The 17,194-nt window shown below is 36.5% G+C and overlaps 1 long non-coding RNA gene across 1 annotated transcript in view; it reads left to right on the top strand.

Annotated features, from left to right (window-relative positions):
• The window catches only part of LOC307185632, a 187,213-nt gene extending 171,715 nt beyond the window's left edge, over nucleotides 1–15,498 (top strand). The window contains exon 4 of the long non-coding RNA XR_013828127.1: nucleotides 15,291–15,498. This is a non-coding gene — a long non-coding RNA (uncharacterized lncRNA). The remainder of the gene's footprint in view (nucleotides 1–15,290) is intronic.
• Nucleotides 15,499–17,194: the final 1,696 nt, after the last annotated feature.

The following is a 17,194-nucleotide window of genomic DNA, read 5'->3' as shown; positions in this document are numbered from 1 at the left end:
TGACTCTCACCTTTGTATGGTTGGTATTTAATATATGTGGAAAAAGGTGAGAATTTGAGAATTTGCCTGTCAACAGAATAAGTAACAATTGTAGTTTAAAACATAATTAAATACATGGGCCAAATTTTAAGTTTCTGTACTGCTCTAAGATCTGTTTTAAGTTACTTTTTATAGAACACATGATCTTCTTTTAGAAACAGGGGACACTTAATTGATCATGTTATGCAAATTAAATGCATTTGGGGCTTTATCACCTACCTTTGTCATGATTGTGTTAAAAAAAAAAAACACTCCAGAACTTATTTTATTATGCTTCATGGGTTTGATTGGTTTCAAGAAAGTTAAGAACATTTTTCACATAATTCAAGACCCTTAATATACTTTGGGGGAAATTTTAGGGATTTTTGTTCGAATTATCCATGTAATATTCCTACATAGATTAATTTCACTAGGTAATTTCTCAAGAGACATATTTTTTGGAAAAATTTCGTATGTTTTTTTATAATATAAAAAATAGTGAACCACCATCTTAAACTGAACTAAATGAACCTTTTATTTATTTATTTTTAATGGGGTTTTTTTGGTTTGTTTGTTTTAAACATCTTTATTGGAATATAATTGCTTTACAATGGTGTGTTAGTTTCTGCTTTATAACAAAGTGAATCAGTTATACACATACGTATGTCCCCATATGTCTTCCCTCTTGTGTCTCCCTCCCTCCCACCCTTCCTATCCCTCCTCTCTAGGTGGTCACAAAGCACCGAGCTTATCTCCCTGTGCTATGCGACTGCTTCCCACCAGCTATCTATTTTACATTTGGTAGTGTACATATGTCCATGCCACTCTCTCACTTTGTCACAGCTTACTCTTCCCCCTCCCCCGTATCCTCAAATCCATTCTCTTGTAGGTCTGTGTCTTTATTGCCGTCTTGCCCCTAGGTTCTTTATGACCTTTTTTTTTTTCAAATTCCATATATATGTGTTAGCATACGGTATTTGTTCTTCTTTTTCTGACTTACTTCACTCTGTATGACAGACTCTAGGTCCATCCACCTCACTACAAATAACTGAATTTCGTTTCTTTTTATTGCTGAGTAATATTCCATCGTATATATGTGCCACATCTTCTTTATCCATTCATCTGTTGATGGACATGTAGGTTGCTTCCATGTCCTGGCTATTGTAAATAGAGCTGCAATGAACATTTTGGTACATGACTCTTTTTGACTTATGGTTTTCTCAGGGTATATGCCCAGTAGTGGGATTGCTGGGTTGTATGGTAGTTCTATTTTTAGTTTTTTAAGGAACCTCCATACTGTTCTCCATAGTGGCTGTATCAATTTACATTCCCACCAACAGTGCAAGAGGGTTCCCTTTGCTCCACACCCTCTCCAGCATTTATTGTTTGTAGATTTTTTGATGATGGCCATTCTGACTGGTGTGAGGTGATATCTCATTGTAGTTTTGATTTGCATTTCTCTAATGATTAGTGATGTTGAGCATTCTTTCATGTGTTTGTTGGCAATCTGTATATCTTCTTTGGAGAGATGTCTGTTTAAGTCTTCTGCCCATTTTTGGATTGGGTTATTTGTTTTTTTGTGATTGAGCTACATGAGCTGCTTGTAAATTTTGGAGATTAATCCTTGTCAGTTGCTTCATTTGCAAATATTTTCTCCCATTCTGAGGGTTGTCTTTTGGTCTTGTTTATGGTTTCCTTTGCTGTGCAAAAGCTTTGAAGTTTCATTAGGTCCCCTTTGTTTATTTTTGTTTTTATTTCCATTTCTCTAGGAGGTGGTCAAAAAGGATCTTGCTGTGATTTATGTCATAGAGTGTTCTGCCTGTGTTTTCCTCTAAGAATTTGATAGTGTCTGGCCTTACATTTTATAGACTATCCAGAAGTGGGAGTTTACTGCTGAATTCAGCAATCAGCAGATTCCCTGAGTGGCGCAGTGCTCTACATCAGGGTGCTAACAATGACAGAATGTAAAACGAAGATGGAATAATTAGATTTTGTATGTAAAACACAGGATGGATTTATACAGATAAAGAGAAACAAGTTCTGGGATTTCAAATACATATTATTTGTCCTGTGAAAGATAAATTTGAGGCATTGCAGATTAACTTTGGAGGGCTAAGAAAAAAAACTTTTTCTCTTCCAATTCCTTTATCACTTTTCCACTTTTGTCATTTACAATGGCTTTGAGTTGTATTGCTGTGGACTCTGTTAACATCTTTCTAGTGTCTGACTGGCTTAATTATTGGAATTAAGATTTTGAAGAATCAATTAGAAGAGTATCTAGTTGGAGACAGGATACCCAATTAGGAAATATTGAAAAGGCAGCTACTCTGCTCCTGGTGCCTTTCATTTCAGCCATTGTTGAATCCAGCTTTTCCTTCTCAAGTAACAAGAACTCTTTTGATATCTGTGAAAGGAAAGATCAAGCTGATCCTCAGAATCCATCAATGAGTCTCTTACATGCTCTACTTCGTCAAAGGTCCAGCTAAATTTGACTTGCAGTTGTGTTTTCAATGTAATTACCAGGCACAAAAGAAAATTGCTTCCTTTATTATCCTAACTGAAAAACATCATTCCTTTCTTCCATTTTTTTTTAATGTTACATTTTAAATCAGTGAGATTCATGGAAATTTTATTTTTTCTCTGGCAATTCACAATAAGAGACTTTCAAAGTAGTGCCACAGGTTTTTTTGTTTGTTTGTGTTTTAATTTGTCAGAACTCCTACCTCTAAAACAAGTAGCTCAGTGCTGCTTGTCCATAACTTACTTTAGAAGCATAATGATTTTTATTTCCCAGGACAGGAATTATGAATGTTTAACAGACTAGATGATGTAGTGGAAAAAGCTGTGATCTAGTTCTGACACCAGTATTTACTATTTGTCCTTCAGCAAGTGAAATCTGAATTCTGAATCTCCAGTTACATATCTATAGAACAGCAGCATTTTGTCCATAGTGTTATCTGGAAGGAGAATCAAATGTGGAAATGCATACGTGCTGCTTTTTAAACAGACATGAACTCTACAAGTAAGTTTTATTGTTACCATGGCACTGGAAGAAAAACTTAAGCAGCATGCGAGAGCTCATAAAGCCTTACTACAATGGTTAACCTCATTTTTTAGTGCTCATTTTATGCAGCCGCTTGTGTTCATTTGGACAGATGTCATTTTGGGAGCTTGAATTATGTCATTTTGGGAGCTCAGTTCTGCTCTAAACAAATCCATGGAGATGACCACTGAGATTCCAAACAAAGGATGAAAGAGCAGTTCAGATCCACCCTTACCCACATTCTTGGCGACGTACCTCGCCAATGGACTGCTTCAAAGTCTTCATGAAAATTTACTTATAGCAATAATGACATAAATGATATACCATCCATAATAATACTGATTCAGTGACAAGTCTGTATTAAAATTTGGGGGTCAACCTGCCTCACATAATCCATTTCTCTCTCCATTTTCTCTTCCACCAAACCTACCAGCCAGGAAAGCCTCTGACACACAGTGCTCCTGGGGATTTGGTCTGTGTAGCTGTATCATCCAGAAGCTCTCTGAAATCCAGATTAGTTCAGGGATTTCAGGTCTGTAGCAAATTGGAGACCCTTAAAAGGCTAAAATTAAGTTGCATTTTACTTTGTAGAGTCAGGTGGAACAGAGTAGAGCAGACTGAGGAAAAGATTTCAGAAAACAGAGCCCAACAGGCAACAAGACACTGTGATGGTTAAATTTGTATGTCAACTTGACTAGGCTATGGTGAACAGTAGTTTGGTCAATTAGTCTAGTTTCCAAAGAAGAAGGAATTCAGACTCAAGACTCCAATGTAGAAACCCTGCCTGAGTTTCCCACTTGCCTGACCATTTTTCAGAATTCGGACTCAAGACTGTGACATTAACTCTTACATGAATTTCTAGGCTGTCAGCTTGCCCTACAGATTTCAGACTTTCCAGCCCTCATGAATGTGTAAGCTAGTTTCTTACAATAAAATGCCTGTGTACGCTTTCTCTCTCTCTTTGCCTGAAATAAACAAATAAATAAACAAATTTCAGTACAACAAAATAAAGGGGGAAAAGTAGACAACAGTTGAAGGTGTAAATTCACTCACTACCTAGTCTTTTAAAATTTCATCTACTCCTAGTTTTCCAACTTTTACTTCTTGCATCCCAAGCAAGTGTCTAACTTGAAATTCTGCCGCACTAAAATTCTATGTTCAAGATGCCAAGTTTCTAAATAAAAGTTGTGTTTTTTTCCTGCCAAATTCTAATCTTATCTCAAGGATAATACCCCCTGATCTTAAATTATAGCCATTAACAGATCTCTTTAAAATCCATTTGTGTGCTTTGGCAAGAAAGATAAGCTTTCTATCTATAAAGACATAATAGAGCTATAATTCATGTTCATTCTGGGAGGCCCAAGGCACCATTTTTTAAGAAAATGATAGAACACAGAAAGGAACTAACATTTAGGAGACTGGCATAGAGTTGTTTGAAAAGATGAAGAGAAATGATCACTGTGGATGCAGTCTGCGTGTTGCACACGAACCAGTCAGGAACAAGCTGACCCAATTATCTAGCCATAACTGTGCCAGGCCCTTTGGGTGCAGAAGCCTGGACTCTCATGAGAGAGACAAAGCTAAAAATACTAAGCATTTCCATAAATATTTTCAGGTTCACAAAACTTTGTGTTCAGATGCATAAGTAAAATAATAAAGCAAATATTACCAAAAAAAAAAAAAATAAGTTGAGGTGCTCGTTCAAGGTTGTAGGAAAGACCAGAGCAGGGCTCCATTGGTTTGCCTCAATTTCCCACTGCTTCAGCCCTGCTTCTGGTGGCTCCAGGAGGTGCTGTGGAGGACCACCTGAGAACCACTAAGAAGTCAGTATTTCCTGTTTTCTCAATTTCTAGAACCCATGGATTATATGTGTTATTCATTTAAACATATTTGGTTGGGGATAGAGAATCACTGGGGAAAAAAACCCAAAAACACCTATATACATAGAGAAGTATTTCAATTTCAGAAATTTTTAAATTAAAAAAAAAGTGCTTGCCTTAAAGACTACATTTCACAAAAATTATGTGAAAACGATTATAGGGCTATAGAAAATCGGAAGAGTAAATGACAGTGTGACTGAACAAATCAAGACAGCCTTCACTGAGAAGCCAACACTGGATATGTTGAATTTGGACTAGGGAAGAGGACAGGAAGGGAACCATCTAGGAGTGGTGACGGCGTGAGCACAAGTGCTGGAGCAGGAATGACTGAAATTGATACTGGGAGACTGACCAGTGTGGAATGAAGAGCCTGTGTAATGAGTAGTTGAAATAAATTTGGATAGATTGAGAAGCATTATTGTAGGCAGGGCACCTGAAGTTCTGGATCATCTTTGAACATTCAGCATTAGAACTTTCCCCAACACATTTTGAGTGTTTAAAATTAAGTGTAAAATAAGGAAGCTTTATTTGATTCAGGAGGTAATGGGAGAGCAAATTTTTTTTTTCAATTAGAAAAGTACTTTGTGCTATTTTCTCCTCTAGGCCTCATATTTAATCTATGTATTATTAATGCAGTTACATTTTTAAAGTAATAATCCAATATTGATTTGAACTACTGGGTTCACAATGTTATAAAAGCACACATTACCAAACCTCCAAAACTTTACAATTATGGTGTTCAGTGGACTAGAGTTAACCAAGTACAGAGACACATGTTTTCCACTACCACTAGTTACTTAATTTTTCTGTCATTCAAGTAGTACATCATAGTTTTGATGGTACTTGGGATTTATTTTAATCAAGTATGGTAAGACTCGCAAACTTGGAAATGAGTGTTTTATGAAGCGAGAACTCTCACAGATCCCTAGAAACAGGAGGCACAGTACACCCTGCGGGGGGGCCACACGGGGAAGCACCACAGTTGGTCAGGAGGCTGGAGGCGTGGGGGCAGTCATGGGGAAGAGCCTTTACTGTGGTTTCCATGGGAAGGTGAAGCAGCGTAAGCAGGTTTAGGATTGGCTAGTTTGAATAATTTCAGCAGTCTCTGGGGGCACAGGCCTTCATTGTCTAGTACGTAACCATTGGAGTGATTGGGACAAGGGGATATTGGCCTGGAGTGTAAGAGACCAAAAAAGGAGGTGGTTGGGGATATGGGTTCTGGATTGTTTGGTTTACATTTGAAAGGTACACACAAGGGAGAGTTGTTTATTATCTCTAAGAATTGGCTAACACTGGGAAGGGCAGTTCTTTCAAGCTAGCAAAATCTCAGATGTCAAAGCGTCAGAATACAAAAAATAAGACATGATTAATACAATCATATAATGATGCAAGTGTGCAGTCCAGGAGCTGTGACTACCTAGTATATAGCTCTGATCTACTAACTAGAGACCAGAAAATCCTAAGTTGTTATAAATAAAGTAGGCAAAAAAACACCGAAAAACTGCCTAGGGAACCATTTATAAGACAGGAAGTAGACTTAGCCTTGAAGCAATGGGACTGACTCTGATATTCCCAATATTCATGCTGATGAAGCTCTGTGCTACTGATATAAAAAAATCTTTCTTTAGGCTTGTAGCTTCAGGAGGCTAGATAGTGGGCAGCTGAAGAACATTAAATGAGAATGGCAAGGGCAGAGAAAGAGCTTTAAAAAATTTTATTCAAGGTGAGCCATCAAACTAAAATAAAATATATGAGAGATATGAAGACAGTAAAAAAATAACCAGTAGAAGATGAATTCATTCCAGATAAAAATGAAAAAAGCAGTCTCAAAATGACTTTTAAGTCTGTTTAAAATCCTGTCTTAGTCTGCTCAGGCTGCCATAATGTAATACCATAGACTGGATGGCTTAAACAACAGAAATTTATTTTCTCACAGTTCTGGAGGCTGGGAAGTCCAAGATCAAGGTCCTGGCAGGTGAGGGCTCTCTCCCTAGCTTGCAGAGGGCTACCTTCTCACTTTGTCCTCACATGTCAGAGAGAGAGAGAGAGAATCTGATGTCTCTTCCTCCTTTATAGGGACACCAGTTCCAATATATCAGATTACCACCCTTCTGACTTCATTTAACCTTAATCATCTTCTTAAAGGCTCTATCTCCAATACAGTCACATGGGGGATTAGTGTTTCAACATATAAAATTGGGGAGGGGACACAGTTCAGTTCAAAGCAATATGCCTCTAGCTGCTCCAAATTCATGTCTTTATCATGTGCAAAGTACATTCATTTTGTCCCAACAGCCCCCAAAGCCTTATTATCTCATTCTAGCATCAACTCTAAGTCTTAAGTACAAAGTCTAATCTAAATATCATCTAAATCAGATATGGATGAGACTCAAGGTACAGTTCATCCTGAAACAAAAATTCCTCTCCAGCTGTGAAACTGTGATACCAGACAATTTATGTGCTTTTGAAATACAGTGGTGGGAAGGCATAGACATTCCCACTCCAAAAAAAAGAAATAAGAAAGAAGGATGGGGTGACAGGTCCCAAGCAAATCCAAAACCTAGCAAGGCAAATTCCATTAGGTTTTAAGGCTTGGGAATAATCCTCTTTGGCTCCTTGTCCCAGCTTCTGGACCCACTGGGGTGGCAGTCCTTTGGCTCTGCCAGGTAGGGGTCTCATCTCCAAGGCTTCAGTTGGAGGCTGTATGGCCTGTTGAAACCAAGGTGATGCTGCCACTCTTTGAATCTGTAGAGGCAGCCCTGATGATCTCTGAATGGCCTTTGGAGTCAGTCTTCCCTTTTCTTAAAGAATAGTATACATTTGCAACCAAATAACTCTATGGCCCCACCTTGTAGAATCTAAGAAGTTTGACAGCCTTCTTTCATTTCATCCTGTCTCAGTCTCCTTAACTGGCAGTGTTTCTGCTAGTAAAATCCCATCTCTATTCCTGGTTTTTGCTGAGGTAGCCGAATAAATTTGTGATTCTAATCCCTGCTAATCTTCCTTTCAAATGGTTGTTTAGCCATACCCTCAGTGTTTTCTTCAGAACAAGCCTTCTCATATTTTGTAAAACGGGTAGACTGAGAATATTCTAAGTCTTCAAGTTCTGGTTCCTTTTTGCTTAACAATTCCTTCTTCAGTTCATCTCCCTCTTCTTTCATTTTACTATAAGCAGTCAGGAGAAACCACGCTGCTCCTTTAACAGTTTTGCTCAGCAATCTCCTCAGCTAAAGACCCATTTTTTAAAAAATTTCATTTTTTAATTGAAGTATAGTTGCTATATAATATTATATAAGTTACAGGTGTATAATAATAGTGATTCACAATTTGTAAAGGTTATATTCCATTTATAGTTATTATAAAATATTTGCTATATTTCCCATGTTGTACAATATATTCTTGTAGCTTATTTTATACCTAATAGCTTGTACCTATTAATTCCCTATCCCTATCACGCCCCTCCCCCCCTCTCCCCACTTGTAACCACTAGTTTGTTCTCGATATCTGTGAGTCTGCTGCTTTTTTGTTTTATTCACTAGTCTGTTGTATTTTTTAGATTCCACGTGTAAGTGATATCATGCAGTATTTCTTTGTCTGACTTACTTCACTTAGTACAATGCCCCCCAGGTCCATCCATGTTGCTGCAAATGGCAAAATTTCATTCTTTTTTATGGCTGAGTAGTATTCCATTGTATGTATGTACATTCCATTCATCTGTCGATGGACACATAGGTTGCTTCCATGTCTTGGCAATTGTAATTAATGCTGCTATGAACATTGAGGTGCATGTACTTTTCAAGTTAGTGTTTTTGTTTTTTTTCAGATATATACCCAGGAGTGAAATTGCTGGGTCATACGGTAGTTCTATTTTTAGTTTTTTGAGAAACCGCCATACTGTTTTCCACAGTATGAATGGATGCACAGAGCGAGAAGTTAGACGTTTTTAACAAAGAGAAAATATAAAGAACAACCAAACAGAGGTGAAGAATACAATAGCTGAAATGAAAAATATACTAGAAGGAATCAACAGTAGACTAAATGATACAGAGGCATGGATCAGTGAGCCAGAAGACCTAGTAGTGGAAATCACTGCCACTGAACTAAATACTCAATCTTACTGCTTGCAAGTTCTGTCTTCCACAAAACACCAGAACACCAGATCAGCCAAGTTCTTTGCCCTTTATAACATGGTTATTTTTTCTTACAGTTTTCTATAACATGTTCTTCATTTCCATCTGAGACCTCACCAGAATGACCTTTAATATCCATATTTCTACTAACATTCTGTTCATGGTTATTTATGTATTCTCTAAGAAGATACAGACTGTCTCTCAAGGTCTCTTCTTTACTTTTTGAACCTTACTAGAATCACCTCTAATGTCTGTAGTTCTACCAATATTGCCTTCACAGCAATCCAGGCTTTTCCTAGCATGCATCTCAAAAACTCCTCCAGTCTCTGCTCACTACCCAGTTGCAAAGCTCCTTCCACATTTTTAGGTATTAGTTACAGAAGCATCCTACTTCTTTTTTTTTTTTTTAAATTTTTATTGGAGTATAGTTGCTTTACGATGTTGTTAGTTTCTACTATACAGCAAAGTAAATCAGCTATACGTACACATATATCCCCGCTTTTTTGGATTTCCTTCCCATTTAGGTCACCACAGAGCACTGAGTAGAGTTCTCTGTGCTATACAGTGGATTCTCATTAGTTTTCTCTTTTATACATAGTATCAGTAGTGTATGTATGTTAATCCCAATCTCCCAATTCATCCCACCCCCAGAAGCATCCTATTTCTTGGTACCAGTATCAAAGAGGAAAAGGAAGGAATAATCTCTATTAAAAAAATATAAAATCAGGGCTTCCCTGGTGGCACAGTGGTTAAGAATCCGCCTGCCAATGCAGGGGACACGGGTTCGAGCCCTGGTCCAGGAAGATCCCACATGCCACAGAGCAATTAAGCCCATGCCCCACAACTACTGAGCCTGTGCTCTAGAGCCCGTGAGCCACAACTACTGAGTCCATGTGCCACAACTACTGAAGCCTGCGCACCTAGAGCCTGTGCTCTACAACAAGAGAAGCCACTGCAATGAGAAGCCCACGCACCACAACGAAGAACAGCCCCTGCTCGCCGCGACCAGGGAAAGCCTGCACACAGCAACAAAGACCCAATGCAGCCAAAAATAAATAAATAAATAAATAAAATTTAAAAAAAATATATAAAATCATATGAACAGGAAAAAGATCCAATTAGTAACCCTAGAAAATATATCAGCATTAAAAAAGTCATAAAACTGAAAGTATAAACTCTGGAATGAATAAAGTTAAAGACTTAATAAACTGGAAGAGAGAACTAAGAATTGTGCCCAGGATGCAGCATAAAGAAAAAAATTGAAAAAGTTGTTGAGATACAGTGTTCCTCAAGAATCCTTGTTTAATGGAATTTTAATGGGATTCTAGCAAAAGATAAAGAGGAATGTTTTAGCAGCATATTCAAAGAAGTAATGGCTGAGAAATTTTAATATGTATACGTAAAAATCAATAGGGAAAAGCCTAATGTACAGTTTACCAATCCAAGAAAAGTTAGGAAAGGAGGAGAAATGAAGCCATGAGAAATCGCTGATGAAACCAAACCATGAAATAAAATGGTCAGTGTAACTCCAAATACATTATAGTGACAATAAATGTAAATGGATTACATGATTCTGATTAAATTAAAAATCAAATTATTAGCTTGGATATAAAAAAATCAGTTATATGCTCTTTATAGTAGACACTGACACAAACACACACATGCACTGCCACACCCATGCACACCCACCCTAAAACAAAATTTAAAAAGAAAAAAAGAAAAAGAGATGTGCCAGGCATATATGGAGCAAAAAAGAGCTGGTATAACAATATCACTCAAACTAGAATTTGCAAAAGCATTAACATGTATAAAGAATATTTGAAAAGAGTATAAAAATTACAGATTTGTGTATACTAAATACAGACTTAAACTGTAAAACACCCAAAACACAAAAAACTACAAAAACTTAGAACTGCAAAATAAAATTATAATATAATTTTATTATATATAAATATATATATATATTATAATAATGGCAGAATTTATATATATATATTATATATGTATATATATATATATATATATATTATAATAATGGCAGAATTTAGCACCTCTCTTAGAAACTACTTATTGGAGAATATACAGAGAGGATTTGAGTAACACATATAGCATGATTTTAAATATATATATCTCTGTACCCAAAAGAGAACCCAACAGAGAATATGCATTCTTCTAAAACATGCATTCAACATTTTAAGTGTTTAAAATTTACTATATACTTTCAGTCATAAAGAATCACAATTATTCACATATTATCTGGTCACTCTGCAACTAAATTAGAAATTAAGTATTACAAATAGTAATGAAAATCCTACAGGTTGGAAAACCTGGAAGAATAAAAAGCCTCAACAATGAATGGATTAAAGAATAATTCACAAAGAAAATTATAAAATGTATTAACTGAATGATGATTGAAAAACTAAAATACTAATAAAAATTAAGAAAATTTATGAGATGTAGCTAAAGCAGTACCTACAAGTTATGAATAGTCTTAAATATATTTATTACAAATAAATGAGCTAGCGTGTAATCCAAGAAGCTAGATGAAGAAATCAAAAGAACAGTAAGAAAGTTGAAGCAATGAAATTATAAAAACAACATACAAGTTAATAACCTAGGAAAAACACTAATGAGATACTTTTAAAAATTGGATCTTTTGAAAGCTAGTAACTAGGCAAGCCTCTAGAGAGTTTGATCAAGATAAACATATATATATACTTGATTAATGAATTATTCATATAATGGAATACTACTATACAGCAACTAGACTGAGTGAATTGGGCCTACATGTATCAGTTTACAGAAATCACAAAAACATATGTTAAGGAAAAGAATAAGGTGCTGAATGATAAAAATTTCTGTAGTCTTATTTATTCATTGAATAATGTTTTATATGTTTATATATAAAAACGTGTATATATGTGTGTGTATGCATGAGTATGTTGTGGGTATTTATGTAATAAAATTACCTGTTAACATTTTATTTCTTAAAAAAATTGAAGCATTATGGCAGAATGTTAGCATTTAAAAATCTTTAATAAAATAATATACATATGCTTGAAGTTTCTTTTTCAGTTTTCCTCTATCCCATTCCCTTCCTTCCATCTACAGAAGTATCCATTATCCTGAAGTCAGTATTGTTTTGTTTTATTTTACATTTCCAACTAGTTTTATACCTCTACATTTTGGAAAAACTCCCACTCTCACAAAGTAGTTTCTCTTTTTCCATTTTAGGGAACTATAACTCTCCTTCGACAATTTTGTTTTCTAGTAGTTTCTTTTGCATGACAAAGGAATGATTTCATTCCCTGGAAAGACGTAGCCGACCAAATGGATACTGGCATTTAGACCCAAGGCCAAAAAGAAATCAATTTCTTCCTAGCACCAGTTATGCTGTGGACATGTAAAGCATAAAAATGGAAAATAGAGTCAGCGTTCACTACAGATCTTTAGAGTACTTACTAGCTCATTTGACTAGCATGGAAAGAATTATAGAGAAATATGAAAGGTATCGCCCAATGCTTTTTGAAAAAGGATGTTTTTTTATACAAATATATACTCCATCCGCCCAAATTCTTACATGTTGCTTTTGTGGAATAAAGAATTGAATATATATATATATGTGTGTGTGTGTGTGTGTGTGTGTGTATACATATATTCCATTCAATATATCATAGTAATTAATCACCATGAAGAGATTTAGTTTTCTCATAAAGGTAGCCTATGAATAGCTTTCTTTCTGGAATAAAATAAGATTTTCATCCTCAGCATCTTTGCTTTACTTTTTTTAAAAAATTAATTAATTTATTGTTTATTTATTTATTTTGGCTGCACCGGGTCTTAGTTGTAGCACACAGGCTCTTTGTTGCAGCATGCGGACTTCTTAGTTGCAGCATGTGGACTTCTTAGTTGAGGCATGTGGACTCTTAGTTGTGGCATGCATGCGGGATCTAGTTCCCCCATCAGGGATTGAACCTGGGCCCACTGCACTGGGACGGAGCCTTACCCGCTGGACCACCAGGGAAGTCCCGTTTTGCTTTACTTTTGAAAATGTTTAACCTTAATTACATGCTAAGTGCAGGTTGATTGATGATTACACAAATCTTACCAGCAATGGTAAAGACCAAAATCAGAGAGTCCAATTGCCTTTTGTTCATTCTGCATTAGACAATTGGATCCTTTTATAGGTTATCAGTTCCTAGGATATTTTCTAAAAATTAATAAATTGACTTTCTCAATGATACATTATGCTTGAGTATCCTGAGGGAAAAACTAACATTATTGACCATTTCCACATGGCAAGAATTTCCTCTGTGAGTTACAATTGACAAATTCGTTGTTTTCAGCTTTTCTTTACCTCCTATTATTTCTCTTTTTCAAATTTGAGGGACTTTTGTACATCTTTCTTGGCTCAAAAACTCACAGATGCACTGCCCAACGGTTTTTTACCCCTTTTTATTATGAAATTGTTGCTATTTAAAAGAAAATTCACAAAAGCATGCAATTATCCCCAAATATATCATACCAATATCCCATTTTTTGCAAGATAAATAAAAATAGTATATCCCAAAACTTGTGAATAGTAAAGGCTGTGAAGTCATATCTAACAAACTTTAGTCAAGCTGATGTCATTGCCACCCACTGAAATTCCATTTGTATTCTACCTTCTCAGTTTTAAAATTTGCAGTCGTTACCAATCTATGTAAAATTTCTATACTCTTAGAAAAGTTCACAAATTCATTCATATATTTTAGTAGACATTTAGCCAGGCATTAAAAGTGATATAAAACTAACACAAGATACAATCATTTACCACAGGAATTTGGATTTGTTGAGCAATGTATAAACATACCAGCTTAATTCCTCATGGTGCAAAGCAGCATATGAACCAATGTCTAATGGGGTCAAATGCTCGTGCAAGTGTCTGACCTATCTAAAGAAAAGGATCTGCACTGGGAAGTAGTGAAGAGAAAACTGATTACTGGAGCAGGTTGCATTGTGGAGGATCTTCTATGACCTAAGAAGATAAATTTAGAGCAGTGTTTATTAATATATGTTCCTAGGATCATTCATTAACAGGGTTCCTTCAAAAGGATCTCCCAGGTGAAATAAATGTGGAAAATACTGGTTTTCTTTACTGTGGGTCTTCTGTAAGACATTAACATGTTAATGGGCATTTTGATTTCCAAAATGAAAATACAGCATTTCCCAAACCTATTTGACCATGGAAGCCTTTCTAGAAAAAAAAAATGCATGGGTCAAGTATTCTATATGTATTGGTACCAATTTCCGTCTACAAATGGATATATGTAAGATATGTACTGTTCTATATTTTTAAATAATTCATTTGGTTTCTAGTTTAATCCTTTGTTCCCAGATTGGCAGAAATTCAGGATCTCTCCATTTTCTCCATGAGTGTGGCCATGTTTTGGAGTCTTCTAGTGCCAAGGAGTTAGGTGGTTATGGAGTGGGGGGATGACACTTAACTGATCCTCTGTGTCATCTGTGTATGCTGGGCATCTGCTGAGATGTCCTAATTGCTATCTGGTCCCAGGGAACTGGTCTGTACAACTGTTGCTGAGACATGTCATTCAAATCCAGTGGCTCTCTTTGTTCCTTCCATACCATTCGTAGATTGATGGGAATAACTTCCCTGATCTGTTCTGTGTTGAGGTACTAGAAATTTCGTATGAATGTACAATGCCCCATCTTTCTTAGATATGTCATTTAGTTCTGTGAGGGCTTCCTGATTCCTCTTGGTTTCTACTCAGGAAATGCGGCACGTGTTCCGTACACCTGATGGTTTGGGGCTTTTCGCATGAGGTTTCCACCTAAATTTTTACTGTGCCATGAATTGTTTTTGTTTCCTAGGAAACTAAATTTTCAAAACTGATAAGCAACAAAGAGCTCTCTTTTCCTCAAATTCTTCTGTAACTTCTGTTCCCTGAGGAAATGATCTGTCTCCTGAGACAGCTTAAGACAGGGAGAAGGGTAAAGGCAAGAAATATCTGAGGAAAAAATCAATTATTATTTCAAAGATATTTTCTACCACACTTCCTGATACCCCTTGGGAAGTGCTGGTCTAAAGAATGGACGGTTAAAAGCTGATGAATAAAATGATGTGTGTGGTAGTAATGCTGTCCTGAGTCATGATTTTCATGTGTGGTAGATTACAGTAATAGCCCTCAGTAAATAATGAATAACTCATTGTCTTTGTAGTCTTTTGTGGAGTACTCTCCTACGTTGCCTCTTGAAAACCCTCTCGTGCTATTGGGAGCCCTTCTTCCACCATATGAAGAAGACTGGCCAGCTTGTTGAAGACATGGGGATCAACCCAGAGCCAACAGCAACCAGCAGACACGTAAGTTAGCTCCAGGTGAGCTGCCAACTGACTGCCGGTGCATAAGTGATCTTAGTGGACACCCAAACTGCCAGATGAGCCTCCCCCAAAGTGTTAATATGAATCATAAGCAAATAAAATGGTTGTCGAACCATTTTTATTGTATCAATATAAAAATGTACAATACAATACAAAAAATATAGTATAATATGGTAGAAATAGAAGATAGAAGAGGTACATTGTGGGTAGATTTTCTCAAACAGGCATATATGGAATCAAGAAAAAGAAAAAGTCAAATGGGATGAGCTGGAACCTTGGAAGGTCTTATTTTTCATTCAGTGATCTAAAGTGGTTTTCTTGGTTTAAGGTGCCTCATGTTCATTCTTCTGCCAGGAAATTAATTTATTTCTCGATAAGATCTGAGGATTGAATCCAGACTCAACAAAATCATGCAAATGTTGGGTAAAAAGAGTTCTCAAGTGAGATATTATAGGAAATAAAGAAAAAGGAAGGGTCAGGTGTGACTGTGGAGATTCTAATCTTCAGTGACTTAGAAAATTGTAGACAGGTAGCTGGGTGGACCCGTGCTAGATGGGGCCTTGGCATCATCCTGCCGTTGTGCCTTTTTGTAAATCACTATCACTCTCACTGGCTTGGATTCAAGAGGTTGTTTTGTTGTCACCGATGAAAAAAAAAAACAAAGTTGTCTTAGTATAAGCATATTCTCAGATATTAGGCTCATCTAAATTCCTCATTAAATGGATTTTCCTAAAGATTTCCTCAAAGCAATGAGGTAAATGTCATAAAACCAAGAAATGTTAAAAATATGAAGGGACTCACGATACATGTCCTCAGGTTCTGAATCTAAATGCTGCCTTATAAAATGGACTGCTACCAGTTAGCTTGATTAGATAGGCTCAAACAGTACTCGCTCTAATCTCTTGGGAACTTCTACTAGCCCTATTAATTGCTTTTTTACAAATTTATTTTACATCCATTATCTTATTTAATCTTTACAACAATCCTTAGATTTAGACATTATTTTTACTCACATTTTAGAGATCAAGAAACTGAAACTGAGCTAGAATAACTGGCCGAACTTAATGCAGTTGGTAAATAGAGGCACATGAGGTTATAGTCTGGAAAGGCTGTTTGACATTAAGTCAAGTCCTCGTTTTCTCAATGATGCTGGTTCTTTTCAACCTGTTTCAAAGGCACTGGGAACCTGTGGTGCCTCAGGGACCACTGACCAGAAAAAGGATAGAGAAGGGAATAAACCAGGCAGTGCTCTGGGCCCCTCACTCTAGTTTCAGCCAGAGCACATCTGATATATATGAATCCCATTTAAAGTTTTGTTTGAAAAAATTCTCAAATGCTGTATTATACCGTGATGTCTCCTAATGCCGTACTAGCAACTTCTTGAAGTCAGACCTGTCTTATCCTTTCTTTGGTTTCACAACAGTGTGAAACCTCCCCTGACCTGGAGCAGATGGAAATCATTGCCCTTGGGATGTGCTTTGGGCTCCAGGACAGCACAGTCTAAGGACCTCCCATGACCCCCTGGTAGCCTTGCTGTCTTTGTCATCAAAGCCAATTAAGTATTCACAGTACCTGCAGCCTTCTCACTGTTATCAGTGATATCACTGTTATTACAACTCATTGAGCTCTCTTCAAAGAGGGAAGTGATATCTTCTCCAAATATCTTGAGGCAGTTTTCAGTGAGAAAGTGTACAAAAGAAATCTGTAACACAAAAGGGCAAAAAACAGGGTGTTATTTTATGGC

Source organism: Stenella coeruleoalba, assembly GCF_951394435.1.
Source record: "Stenella coeruleoalba genome assembly, chromosome: 4".
Classification (NCBI taxonomy): Eukaryota; Metazoa; Chordata; class Mammalia; order Artiodactyla; family Delphinidae; genus Stenella; species Stenella coeruleoalba.
This window is presented reverse-complemented; position numbering and strand designations above follow the sequence as displayed.